The 14,579-nt window shown below is 37.6% G+C and overlaps 1 long non-coding RNA gene across 1 annotated transcript; it reads left to right on the forward strand.

Annotated features, from left to right (window-relative positions):
• Nucleotides 1–2,893: 2,893 nt before the first annotated feature.
• Nucleotides 2,894–3,625, forward strand: LOC143305793 (uncharacterized). Its single transcript, XR_013062942.1, has 3 exons — nucleotides 2,894–3,041; nucleotides 3,176–3,265; nucleotides 3,490–3,625. It is a non-coding gene; the product is annotated as an uncharacterized LOC143305793 (long non-coding RNA).
• Nucleotides 3,626–14,579: the final 10,954 nt, after the last annotated feature.

A 14,579-nucleotide genomic window follows, 5' to 3' on the forward strand; every position in this document is an offset into this window, starting at 1 on the left:
TTTTTCCGAGGTCCTCAAAATTATATTGATACCATACTCTTCTATAGTCCTCGAGGACTCCGCCGTAAAGTCGGCGACGCACGGGACTTAGCATTAAAATAAATTGATCTTTAGTTTCCTTCGAATTGATGATTTTCCATTATGGAATTTGAAAAGAATCGGGGGATTCTAGTGACGAACATGGGCTGTCCGAATGAATTTCATTGACCTACTATTGACCTAGCCGGTGGTCAGGTAGGTTGAGCGACGACCGGCTTGCTCGACCGCCGAAAAGCGATCGTGTGGACCAGCTCGTTCACGGAAACGAGTTATGCGTTCTCTTCCTTTTGGCTGTTTCTTTTTATTTCGACCTTCGATACCCATGGTGCAGCAACGTGCTCGTTTCATTTCGTACCAGCCTAGATACAAGTTTTAGCCCACAAACATACCGTGGACATTGCTCGATACCACGATTCGTCTTGCTTCGTACGGTATACCGTTTTGTTTTTGAATATTTCTGACCATGTTGGAATTCGTTTAACCCCCTTCGATCAGCGTTGGTCCATCGACTGACTTCTGATCTTGTATGCCGATTTCGAATAGCAATGTTGGTTACAGATAATTGCTAACGATTCAGTGCTAACAAGCTTGACGACAAGCTCTTTTCGCGATGGCTGGTAAACGAAAAAGAGAAATTCCAGTTTGTCGAGAAGTAGGTGAACGAATCGCGTCGCCGTTTGCCGCGAAAGATTCCCCGAAAACGCGACTAGCGGACGGAAATCGGAAGGCGTCGAACGCGGAAAATGGAGACACGGTTGAAAGTATTTGCACTGACGCGGTGCATCGGAACTGGTTTGCACGTGCTCGAAGTGAACCAAGCAACTGGGACACGTTACATATTGGGTGGGCATAAAAATTTCAAACGTCCGGCGTAACCCTGTCTATCGTCACGTAAGCAGCTGTCAATCGAGATCGCCGATTCTATCCAGGGATATTAATGACACTTCGTGACGACTGCCAACGGTACGTTTCTTTAAATAGCACCTGAGAACCGTACAATCATGAATATTGAGGTGATCATGAAAACTTGAGTATCTTTGAGTAGATAGTTCTAAAGTTAAGAGCTAGATTTTTCATTCAATTTCAATGTGATCAAATAACACGTATACTTATATATGACATAGAAATCATATGTCATTGAATTAAACATTAAGAGAGAAGAGAAATTCTTTGTTGTAATAAGTGTTGTGTATCTTTCAATTTTCGCGTGTCTTCCTTTTAACACCTTGTAGAAAGGAGGAGTCAATTAAGTTGGTCAATGAACTGTCGTTTCTCTCGTTGCTTGCGTAACTCTAATAATAAACCCAATTATCAATGATTTCTACAAATGTATGGAATCAAATGAAGAATTTCGTTTCGCTAAGCTCGAGCAATGTTTTATAGCAGGAATGAAAATGTACAAGGAAGTGGACATTGCGACAGCTTAAGGTATCATTTAGCGAGCGGAAATGACACCTCCAATAATATTGTTTCCGCACTACTTAAATCGCCATCCATAATTTCATACGTAACATAGAATCAAGGAACACAATGTCTGCACGCTTCCGTTCTTTCATCTTACCGGTGATCTCCGTTGCGTCAAACGAGAGCAAACTACGAAGATCGTGCTCGTAGGAAAGTAAACCGATTCTCGAACTCGTCACGTGACACCTATTTCTGACACGATGGTGGTTCGCTTTGGCCACAGACACGAAAACTTTCACCGATTTTCCCGATCCGCCGACGAAACCATTCATCTCGTTCGATCGTTCACCTAACGAGGGAGTAAGTCCGGGATGATGTAACAAATCTATTAATATGAGATTCATGAAATACTGTGCGGAATCTAATAAAAGGCCCCAAGCGTTTGTTAATTACAGTGAATTCGTGATGACTCAATCTCAGCTATTTCAGTTGTAGAATTTTAGAATTGTACAGCGGCGATCTTGAAGTATTCGTTATTGGAACAGAATGAAATTATATACACGTAATAGCTTCCCCATAAGAAATTTAGAATAACTCAAATATTTCAAGTCTCAGAATATTGAGAATTTATTTTTAATTTGAAATTGTTTGTCCTAGCGTTAAAAAGCTAAGGAGTATCGACAGAGAGGAAGCAGATAGGATTGCCTGTCGTCGTGCCTGAAAAATCCGACTGCCGTTACTCTTTTCAAATCAGATCGCGTTGCTTCCGAAAATGTTACGTGCCATGGGTATCGAGCGGCTAAGTCGCGGATAGGATGTGGGTCAGCTATTGTGCAGGGTCGATTCTAAGACGGGTTCGTAAGAATTACGTGCAGCATCGAGACATACATTTCTATGTATGACTAAATTTTGTACGGTTAAAACGCGATTAAACCGTAAATGATTTACTATTTTGGGATACCTACATTGTTCCATGACAAACTTCAAATCGCGAAATCGCGGCTGATGCCGCGCCAATCAGACGCGAGAGTGGCTCTGATTGGTGCGTGCATATTTTCCGATCGGCACTCTTGGAGGTCCGCGCTAAAAAACCAGGAGGCCCTCCAAAAAGTGTGAGTGCATGCATGTCACACGTCACGTGAGTAAAACCCGTGTAACTTTGCTTGCCGAAAATTGTAATAAAAAGAGTCACCTCTTTGTTTTCAAGAGGTTTTGAGTTTGTGACTTGAGAACGAACGCCATCTACTCTATTTAGAATCAAGCGTTGTAAACTTTACCGACAGTCTCTAAAAAAATCCTCAGAAACGAGTTCTCAAATTACGTCGTTCCTATTGAACAGATTGCAAAGAAAGAGGGACGTGTTCAGGAGGTCTAAAGAATGTTAGTTTGGTTTTTATATTACTCAAATCGTCAAAAAGTTATAAAATATTGAAATTGATATCTGTCGACGGTCAGGAAAATAGCGGATTGGACTCACCTGCGTTAATTTATTCATAATATAAACATTTCTGCGGATCGGATAGAACAAAACGAGCACCCAGGGGATGATGTACTTACAAGCCTCCGTTCATTATTCACTCGCAAAAGACATCAAAAAGGTAAAACAGACCACAAATTTAGTTCCTCATATTTTCTGCAGAGCGCAGTTTATTCGTTTTGTGCGATTGACTCGCAGCTCGTGTACAAGTGGCCTCGACGCAGTATTAAAATATTATATTAAATTGTGTATTAGGTATCAAAGATACGAAAAACAGAAGACAAAGTTGAAGAGAAGACCGGAATCATGATTTCTGACATATTTCCACATTGTATTCAGAAATGCGTAAGCTGAAAATTTATACTTCATTTTACCGATATAGATACGAATTAAAATAACATATTTCTCATTTCTTCTGCTTTGATGACGATAATTTATTAAATACCATTAATATCTTATGCATTTTTCTATCTTCTTTTCTATATTTCGGTGCATTAAATTGGAAAAAGTAATCTTAACCTTATTTCAATATAGCGTTGATAATTTTCAACGAATCTTTCCGTTCTTAGACGGAACCATTTCCGTGTTAAAGTTTGGAAGCAATTCCATTATGGCGTCCTCCCATTTCGACCAATCAGATTCATCGCTGAAGGGTTAGGAGTGCGAAGTGTGGCGCAGTGCATCAGTCCTCTCCGAAGCTTCGCCTGTCTTTCGCATATCTGCAACAAGTAAGATTAAATTATCTTCAAACATTAAATTAAATTGCCGATTTGGCGTTGAAAGTACAAAAAGCAGAAAGAAACATCGAAGAGAAGTCTAGATTCTTGATTTTTGATATTAATTCGGCATTTCCTTAAAAAATATGTGAATTGAAAATTTTTGCTCTTGTCGCGATTACATAATGAGGTTGGAACAGCAGAATCTGAATTACTTTCCCTTTTATATCGTTAATTTCCTAACCAATATTGAACGTCTTTAATGCTGTTTCACACAATTTATTGTTTGATATTTAATAACATTCTTTCTCGAGCATCGTAATATCACGAGATCTGTTCGTCTACCGGCTTCGGTTCGGCTAGGGACGAACATTACCGAATAATACCGAATGGTGCTAACCGGTCTTCGGCGAGAAGGAAGGTTGCACCATGACACTTCTCTCGCGAACGTCGAAGTGATAAGACGTGTTAAGAGCAACCTTCCGCATAAGTAGTAGGTACGCATTGTACCTATTAAAATATTTTACATAAATTATAGTTCGATCGTGTATTACTAATAATTTTATTGTTGATTAAATTTTATTAACATAAATTCGTATCTCTTGTTTGTTACAGATATTTGATGGATACTGAAAGGACGCCATGGGTTTGAAATTGAATTTCGTAAGGATTTATTGTTTTAATTTATTCTAATCAATTATTAACATTTATTATTATTCTTTTTTTATTGTTAATTGTAAGCATTTTTGATATTTAATTGGTACCAAGGTCAAGAAAGAAAAGATTAGAGATATTTTTTTTCTTTAATCAATTCATAGAAAAAGAATAATTAATTTTTCATTTTATTTATAAATTAAACTAGAATCACGTTTTTAAATCACATGATGTTTAAGCATGATTAATTATTAGACTTTGTTTATTGAAAGGAATTTAGACAATTTATAAATCGCGTCGTAATAGAATTTCTAACAATTTTTAATATGCTTACAATTTTAACAACAGAAATCCTCTACTTTAATAAAATAGTAATATACTCTAATATACATATTTCTTAAACAATGGTTTTCTATCACTGTAATATTCACTGAAATATTTATTAACAATTACTTAAAACATTTCATTATTACGACATTACCTAGCATGAACATTTAATTTTAACAATATTCGTGTTCATTGAAGATATTTCACAAACACTGATATCTCCATTCACACATAATAACAGTATTTCCCTAACAAACGTTCAATAAGAAGAATGTTTGTTTTGTTTTGTATATTTCCACCCATCCCCAACCTCCTCACCAATATTTTCTTCCAGGAATTGTTGTGGCCGCGCGCAAGGCGGTCAGTAGAGTCAGTGTTTGTACGAACGTAGTTCCAATGTTTTGATTTTTTCAAGGGTGAACTGGCCCTGAATAGAGTTGCGTTTGTACAATTAGGAATCACGCGAAAGTAGAGTCAGTGTTTGCTGCGTATTATAAAATATTTTCTAGAGCATCGCGGCTCTGATTTTTCTTTACACCGCGAAGGTAGAGTCTCTACATTTGTTCGCCGGAAATTATTCACGGTCGCGTTACTAGTACTTGATATCTTTATTTTTATTTTTAATTTTTTTTTTTATTGCTCGATATATCCGGTATTAGAGTCACGGCACCACTGAAGAGGAGTCTTGGGCGTTGCTCCATAAGGAAAGAGTGTAAGTTTCTTATTATTTTATTTAATTAATTTTAATCCAAATAGAATAATTTACAATTTCGACTCTTGATAATTGAGAATTCTTTTTAATTGCTAATATTTTATAAAATTCAAATTCATCTATAATTTTATAAGAATAAAGGTTGATAATTTTCATAATTAACCATAATTCTTTTTTGTTCTGTTTCAGATGAATTTCTAAATTTTGCCGAGTTCCTGAACACCCTGATGACTGGGCCGATGATTTCCTTCACGACTTCCGTCTTCTTCTATAAGCCAACCTGCTACCTAGTTGTTGACTGTTGGAAGAAGAGTATATCTGCGAACGGTGAGTCGCATGTTTTATGGTTCCTCCGGTGCCCAATCATGTCGTAGGACGAATGGTCCGAATCGACACGGGTTACCGGTTGTATACTTGGTTGGCGAGCATAGTGACCATGGGTATGATTATACCCATGAGTAGTAACATTTTTATTGTTTCATTTCATTTAGTTCAGGCTAGGTTTTCTTGTACTTCGCGTTTAAATGTCATTTCTATTCCACATATTCCAATACATATTTATGAAATACACATATGAATGCTTTTAAATGTTACAATATTGTAATGAAACTTGGAATATGAAATATTTTAATACTGAAATAATTTTATTTAGTTTTTCTATAATGAAGAAGTCAAATACGATTGAAATCGACATAGTATTGATAATATTATATAATATGTATACTGGATGTACATATTAATGATACTTTTACATAAATTTAATCACATTTTGTAGATTGTAAATTCACATATAGTATGAGAATTTTGTACAACTAGTAAAGTTTAGCTTATTTACACGTTCATGTAAAATTGAACAATTTATGTGCAAGAAGACAATTCGTGACGGGTAGATTTCCAAGTCAGAATGATCTATTTCAACACATTTTGCGTATTCTTGAAAAGTTACTCTGAGGAGGAAGTCGCCCGAGGATGTTTTAATTTTTTATTAATTTTCATAATAAATTCTTTTTTCATTGTAAAGAATTCTTAATTAGTCATTTTGCTTTTAATAAAATATCACATTCAATTTTGACATTAAATTCCTTTTTATTAGAGTTTTGCCTTTATTAAATTAGTGTTGCGAGAGTAAATATGACGATGCACTGACTAGTATTCGGTGGGAATCCTTTTGGTTTTTAAACTCAATCCTTTTTATTATTTAATTAATCAAATTAGTTACAAGGATTCCGCGGCATAAGACCGTGAACACCATCTCTGGGAGATATACCCATGCATTACTAGGCCTTTGCAGGCGCAGCTTTAGAATACGGAACATATGAAAATATGTTACCATATTCTAAACTGTAGTCCTTTTGTCTATACTATGGGCGTCCGTCAATCTGACACCGTTGGATGCAACGTGTTGGACGGGCGGGTAGCGCTCTTAGCGAAGGGGTGCACTCTGTCCTGGCGTTACGACGTCCAGGCGGGGTGGGTGGTATGTAGCGTCTGGCGTAAGTCTAGGGGGCGTGAGACCCTTCGTTGCCAGCTGATATTAGCAGTGCACCATGTTTGCGTCATAGTTGCTCAATTCTGCTTTTCAGTATTTGTTCTTAAAGCTTTACATTTACAAAGTCGAGCCACTTTTATTAAAATAGTGAAATATTAGCCCGTTAGATGTTTATGTACTAATCATGTTTGTAGATCAGGATTTTCAGGTTTAACCCCTTCCGTGTTTATTGCCAAAGCCCATTCACGTGCCCAGGTGCTACTTGGATGGGTAGAGGCAATGGGCACGATGACCTAGATCATAAGAATAATAATTAATAAGCGGCTGGCATTGTGTTAGTATATCGTGCACGACGTAATTTCCACATATGGTGTGTGTGTTTTTAGGCTGTGGGATTGCGTCGGTTTAATAACTTTTTCATTTAACTTTTAATTTGAAATAATATTTTATTCAATAAGATGTACAATAAACGTACAAACCAAATAGTATTATTACCATTACTATTACTATATTGCCATTACTATTACCATGATTATTACCATTATTATGAAATATTCTATATCAAAGTAGTTAATTGAATTTTGTAATTATCATTATACGCAATGATTGCTAGCCTTGCCAGACGATTTCAGTGAAAAATGGTACGTACCGTAGAGTGTGATGTGAGATGAAACTCGGGTGACGGAGGCGTCCCGGGACGTTCTCCCTAGTTTAGGCTCTTGCGCCCGGGTGGAGTGTATGGGGGTCGTGGAATGAATTTTTGTGAGAATGTAATTTTGCCTTTTTTAAATATAGCGTTAGGTAGGTAGGTAGTATACCTTCTGGTGTGTGTGATAGATTGTAAGTAGGTAGGGCCGGGACAGGTTGTCACAGTCTCTTGGTCGGGTAGGCGCGATTTCGCGTGATCAACCTGTACCTGGAATATATTTGAAGAATTGACGATCCAATCGATACGAACGGAGTATGCCGTTCGCCTTCGATTCTATCTGTACAATTTTTCAAATTTTTGGCGACTTCATAAGTCGTCATACGCGATCGCGATGGCACGAAACGCACAAGTTCTGCTCGAGCACGGCACGTGTCCACGAACAACGACTTATATAAAGTCCTTTTTCGTCCACGTGTCAATTAGAGTTTCGCGATTTTTCTTTTTTGTTGATGGTTTTTTTTTGTTTTGCGAATTTGCAAGTCTCGAGCTTTAGATATAAGTTTCAGGTGGGTGGACCGCCCGAAGAAAGAAAAGGCTATATGCCGAAGCGCCCCGACAAACTGTCTTTCAAGAGGGGAACTACTAATGATTTTGCATCCTTTTGCAAAAAAGGATGGGAAATCATTATCGTTACTACTTTGTCACTGTGCTTGCCTGTAGTTGTAGTTTTGTAATTGCAGGAGAAGAGGGGGCCCGTGACCCCCATGATTTTGGGCAAATCGCGTTTTCAATTTAGTGTTGCGAATATTGACCACGGTTCAATTTAGTGTTGCGAATGAATATCGATCACGGTTCAATTTAATGTTGCGTATGCATGATTATCGCGATTTTCAGTGTTTGAGGTTCAATTTAGTGTTGCGAACTTTAAATATCGCGTTTCTTTCTTGCATTGCTTTAAAATAGAATTTAACTTTTCAATGTTGATTGCTTTAAGATTTTTGAGAGTTTTGCTTTTTTTAATGTTAATTGCTTTAGTGTTGCGAGTAAAAGATTCACGGTTTGAGAATCCCCTTTTTTTGCATTTTAATTGCATGTCAGTTAAAGGTAGCGTTGCGAATGACATTAGCGCGATTGTTTCTCAGTGTTGCGACTTATAAATACGTGATTGCTTTGCATTAGTTTATAGAGTTCCCTGCTAATTAGTGTTGCGTTAATGAATTTTCGCGTTTTGCATTAGAGTTGCGATATATGATGAAATGCCTAAAAACGATCCGGTGGAGCTGCCATGATCCATAAGGCAGCTATGGACCAGCTGCCGTGATATAGCCTTGGATTGGCTGTACCCCTTTTTTAGATTAGTGTTGCGTCTTACAAAATTCGGTAGATTTGAGTAGTGTTGCGTTACAGTTCGCGTTTTGTCTTTTTTTCTTTTTTTCAGCTTAGCGTTGCGTATAATGGAGCAGCCTTCACGCGAATGCTTTTGTACATATTATATAATTAATGAAATTAGTGTTGCGAGTAAAAAATTCACGGTTTGAGAATCCCCCTTTTCTGCATTTTAATTGCATGTCTGTTAAAGATAGTGTTGCGAATGATATTAGCGCGATTGTTTCCCAGTGTTGCGACTTATAAATACGCGATTGTTTTGCATTAGTTTATAGAGTTCCCTGCTAATTAGTGTTGCGGTAATGAATATTCACGTTTTGCATTAGAGTTGCGATATAGAATGAAATGCCCCAAAACGACCCAGTGGAGTTGCCATGGTCCATAATGGAACTATGGACCAGCTGCCGTGGTACAGCCTTGGATTGGCTGTACCCCTTTTTTAGATTAGTGTTGCGTCTTACAAAATTCGGTAGATTTGAATAGTGTTGCGTTACAGTTCGCGTTTTGTCTTTTTTTCTTTTTTTCAGCTTAGCGTTGCGCATAATGAAGCAGCCTTCACGCGTACGCTTTTGTACATATTATATAATTAATGAAATTAGTGTTGCGAATGAATTCGCGATTGTTATTAGATTTTTTACTTTTTTGCATTTATTAAATTAGTGGAAGTAACTATGACTCACATTCGGTGGGAATCCATTGCTAGTCAAGGATTCCGCGGCCTAAGACCGTGAACACCATCTCTGGGAGATATACCCATGCATTACTAGGCCTTTGCAGGCGCAGTTTTAGAATACGGAACATATGAAAATATGTTACCATATTCTAAACTGCAGTCCTTTTGTCTATACTATGGGCGTCCGTCAATCTGACACCGTTGGATGCAACGTGTTGGACGGGCGGGTAGCGCTCTTAGCGAAGGGGTGCACTCTGTCCTGGCGTTACGACGTCCAGGCGGGGTGGGTGGTATGTAGCGTCTGGCGTAAGTCTAGGGGGCGTGAGACCCTTCGTTGCCAGCCGATGTTTTGTCATAGTTCAGAATGTTTGCAATTTTAAAATTAGTGTTGCGTGTGATTTCGGTTTGTTTTATAGGGTTTGCTTAGGGATTGCTCTTATGGGCAGTCAAACGTTTCTTTTCAGGTTCCTCTGTACCCTTCCTCCCACTGCCACGCCCCCATTCTTTTTTCTTCCCTTTTTTAAATTGGAAATACTGTTAAATAATATATGAATTTAATGTTTTCAAGATATTATTAGATACGATAAAGTTTTAAAATGAACTTTATTCAAAGTTTTATTTAGAATGGAAATTCATTTTATTTTTTTATGATTGGTGATAAATTATTTCAAGGAATATTTGTTCATTTGAAATTGCTTATTTAATTTTAATTGTACTTTGTTTAACCAAAAGTAGTTGTTCAGTTTTAATTTTTGATCGCGATATTTCGTTTCAAGCTTACGGAAAAGCTAATTAAATTACTTTTATAAATTTTCAAATTCTTTCAAAAGCAAAGTCCACTCGCGATTTTCTTTTCAGTTTTTCCATTTACAATAAATTTGCATTGAAAGGTGTATTGAATAATATAATGCAATAAAATCAAGTGGAGTCATGGTTTGATGTATATTGTAGTAAAAGACAGTTGTTTCAATCAAAATATTGTGTACTATTTGTCGCGAAATGAACAAATATTAAATACAGTAAAATGAAATAATTAATATCCTTTACTCAAATCACTGAACTTAAATATATATTTTTCTAAATCTTTTTCTCTTTATTTTGGTACTGAAGTTTGCTTTTAATTCATGTTTCGCATCAAATTGATTTAGAGTTATTAACAACCACTCTGAATTTTGTAAAATTTTATTATTACTGATGCATCTTCTTTCCAGCTATTAATTGTTTTTGTCTTTATCTGGATTCAATTAATCAGTTTTTGTTACAGAGAAACATCTTTATAGGAAGTATGAAGTTAAGGTATTCAATTTAGTAACGTGATGTGAAAATTATTTAAAATTGAACCTAATCCTTTTTAGTTTGTTTCGGGAAATATTCTGGTAAGAATCATTGAACCAACAAATTTATTACAGGTATTTGCTTTTATCCCTTGAAATTTTTATATAGGCAGGTTGTAAGTCTATGGTTATGGCAATGTAAATTTTATTTATTTTTTTTTTTGAATTATGTTTAATTCTTTTTAGATTCAGGAAGTATTGTGGTAAGGACAACCAAATCAACAAATTGGTTAGGTAGGACAATTATATCTTAAGGACCTTAAAGTTAAGTAATTGAATAAGTATATAATTAAGTTTAAACACTGCAGTATGTAATTAGGAAATTTTAGATTTAAGCGAATTTTTGTCATTATACGAGCGCTCGTATTCTTATCGTTAGTATTTACATGTAAAACAAATATGTAATTGCATATTTCTAATTACAGATTTGTAATCAAAATGAAAAAATTGTAAGGTAGGATTAAGAAAGAAAAATATAAGTAGGCAAGTAGTGAATAGAGATAATGCTCTTTTTGTTGTTCGTTTGCACAACAGTCGAAACGTTTTGCAAATGTGCATCAAGAGGATGATGTTAATGAATAAAAATTTGCATAAATGGAGGGTGGATGGGATGAGGTAGGGCGGGTCTCCACCCGCAGCAACCTCCCCGTGGTGAGACCTGGGCAATCGTTATTATTTGATGGATTATTAATAATTGCATCATTATTTCAATGGTGCGCTTATTAATTATGCAGCAAATAATACGAGCGAATTGGCTGCGAAATTTATGCTTTTTCTTCTATTTAATCGCTGTTATATTTTTTCAGGAACTATGCCTTTGAGATTCTGAAGTGTTCTACATTGCAAATACAATTTTACGGAAAGAAAATGATTAATAATGAATGCATGGTTAGTATTGTTTAATTATGTTCTTATACATATAGCTATCGTAGCATACATGTGTCATTTAGGTGTATGCGAAAGGTGACGTACTATAGCATGTCGTTAGTTGGATGCAATAACTGAGGTGGCGCTTAAATCAGTTTCTGTTCGGCCTAATTTTCGATGAAACGTTGACTGTTTTACCGACGCAGAATTCCGAGTTCGACCTTGTAATATGATTGGTGTCTCATGTACCTTTTCTGTGAACACCAGCAGGGAACTCACCTGTCGGTGACTACTGTAGTTTCTCGCCGATGGTAATACTCACCTGTGAACAGCCTTAGCGAATTGCTCGAGAGATCGCACCTCTGTTCGATTCTTAATTTTAAATTAAATATTATTATCTAAATTGCAAGAGCTATAAATTTTACGAAATATTATGAAAGGTAATGTTAGGGAAAGTGAAACAAAAAAATTAATTCATTTTTATTTCATTTACCAAAATTTATTTTCAACTGTTACATTAAAAATCGTAGTTTCCTAAAGCTATTCTTGAATTCCACGCATAAAAGGATCATTATCAAAATTCTCGTTGCTCTCCTTCGTGCCTCTCCTCAAATTCGACGGGAGGACCTCTTCTGTGGCCTGCCACTCGTTGCCATAAATTGGTCCTGCCATGTTCGTGTCATAGTTGTTCGCTATGTAGTTTATCGAGCCAACATGATTATCGCTGTTCACATAATCGATTGGCCTGACCACGTGCACCTTCGAATCCACGTTTTGATAGGGGTCCGTGTCGATGGCATAATTATCAGAGCCCGTACGTAACAGGGGCTCCATGTCGCTGCTGTTCCCCATGTTGTTGTTGTTATTGATCAAATATTGATACCTCTGCGGTTCGTCGTAATCGCTGGAGTTCCAGCTGGAGTAGGTGTAATTAGAATTAACCGAAGGGAACTTGTAATCCGTATTGGAAATAGGATGTTCCGCTTTGAACGATGCGTTCGTTGAATCGATGCTGTGATTTGTTTGATCGTAATTGGTGGTTATAAATCGTCTTCCAAAGCTGCGACCCCAACCTCCACCACCACCACCACCACCTCCTCCATAACCACCGCCACCGGATGGTGGACCATAGCCACTGGATGGCGGAGGACCATAGGAATTGTCTGAAGGTCCACAGCAGCCTCCACCACCACCTCCTCCACCACCGCCACTTGCTTTCGTTAACAGAACGACTTCTTTGTATTGACCTGTAAAAGTAATATTGATGATGAATATTGATGATGAACTTTAGGGTTGTTTAATTAGGACATTACCTCCTCCTCCTCCTCCTCCACCACCACCATGGCCCCCACCTCCTCCACCTTTCATGAATTTCTGCATCAACATCGCCATCGATATCATTAGGGACATGCCGGCCATCATCATACCCTTCATCGTTGCCACACCTGTTGTATACAAAATCATTTAATTTTTGTTTGTATTTGTTTAAATCACTCTACATGATAAGGAGATAAGATTATACCCATCAGTTTCATTTTGAGCATCATTAGTCCTGCCATCATCATCATCTTGCATTTACCACCCTTCCCGCCTTTTCCTCCACCACCACCTCCTTTGCCTCGTCCTGTGACAAATAGAATTCTCATTAGAAAATACTTTGATATGTATTCCTGGGATACGAACCTTCAGATACCCCGGTTTCATCGAACATAATATCAATCTGATTTTTCTCCCGATGGCCATTCCATCTTGGTAGTGTAATTCTCAGAGCAAACGTGTCGAAGAAGTCATTCACACTGCGTTCGATAGTGTCATTGACATCGTTGCTAGATCTACGAACGTTAACTCTCGTTTTCACTAGCTTGATCCGTTGACCCATTAAATAAATCTCGTTCAATTCCCTTATGGATTCTAAAAATCGACCGAGACGTTTTCTCGCGCAAACGAGCGAAAGATTGATGATACAGTGGCCTATGTCCTTCGTTGGAAATTCCGGGAAACCATCGTCCTTCGAAGAATCGTTCCTCCACGATGGCACAACTCTGATATCCACTCTGAGGCCATTCTTCCGGAAGTCAAATATTTGTCGACCAGAGCTGATGAAAGAATTTTATAAATGAAAAAAAATGATACAACACTTCGCCTACGGTAATTAACACAGTGTCAAATGGAATTAAATTAACAAAATTCACGGTACTATTGGCGAGCTGCAGTTCTAACGATCCCATAAGGATCCACGTCCACCTGATCCTTGGTAATAATTCCATCGTTCGCCTGACTGTGGACGATTAACAGAAGCACAAATACGACGAACATCGGTTCACGCACTAGAGAAAAATCCTAGAGATCAATATCGGTCGACACGCGATCATCGACGAGGAGACAGACTTCCTGGTACCAGCTGCCAAAGACTGACTTCCGCTAATCCGTAATCGTTTATATACAACGAGATTTATGTCATCCGTTGGATTTTTCCAGCGCCTTGTCACGATTGCCATTTGTCGTTGGCCTGGTAAATAACTTAATAACAATCCTGACGCCCATTTCGTTCCTGCGGTGGTTGGAGACACTCCCTCGCAATGCGACACCGAAACAGGATGCGGTGTTTCGTGATTTCAGGGACGATTTGTGTTGCAAAAATCATAGAACTTCGGCGGCGAAGCGTGGTCGCAGTACCTACTTCCATTCTTGATAGTATCGAAGTGATAACACATGAATTACTTGTTTGATAAGCTGCACCTGCTCCACGACTACCACGTGTTCCTGTTCGATCAGAGAATGTTGAGGAAATCTAACACACGGCGTTGTGAAGGGGACGACCTTGTTTCATATCAGTCTAATTGAACGACATG

This window comes from Osmia lignaria, chromosome 11, assembly GCF_051020975.1.
Source record: "Osmia lignaria lignaria isolate PbOS001 chromosome 11, iyOsmLign1, whole genome shotgun sequence".
NCBI lineage: Eukaryota > Metazoa > Arthropoda > Insecta > Hymenoptera > Megachilidae > Osmia > Osmia lignaria.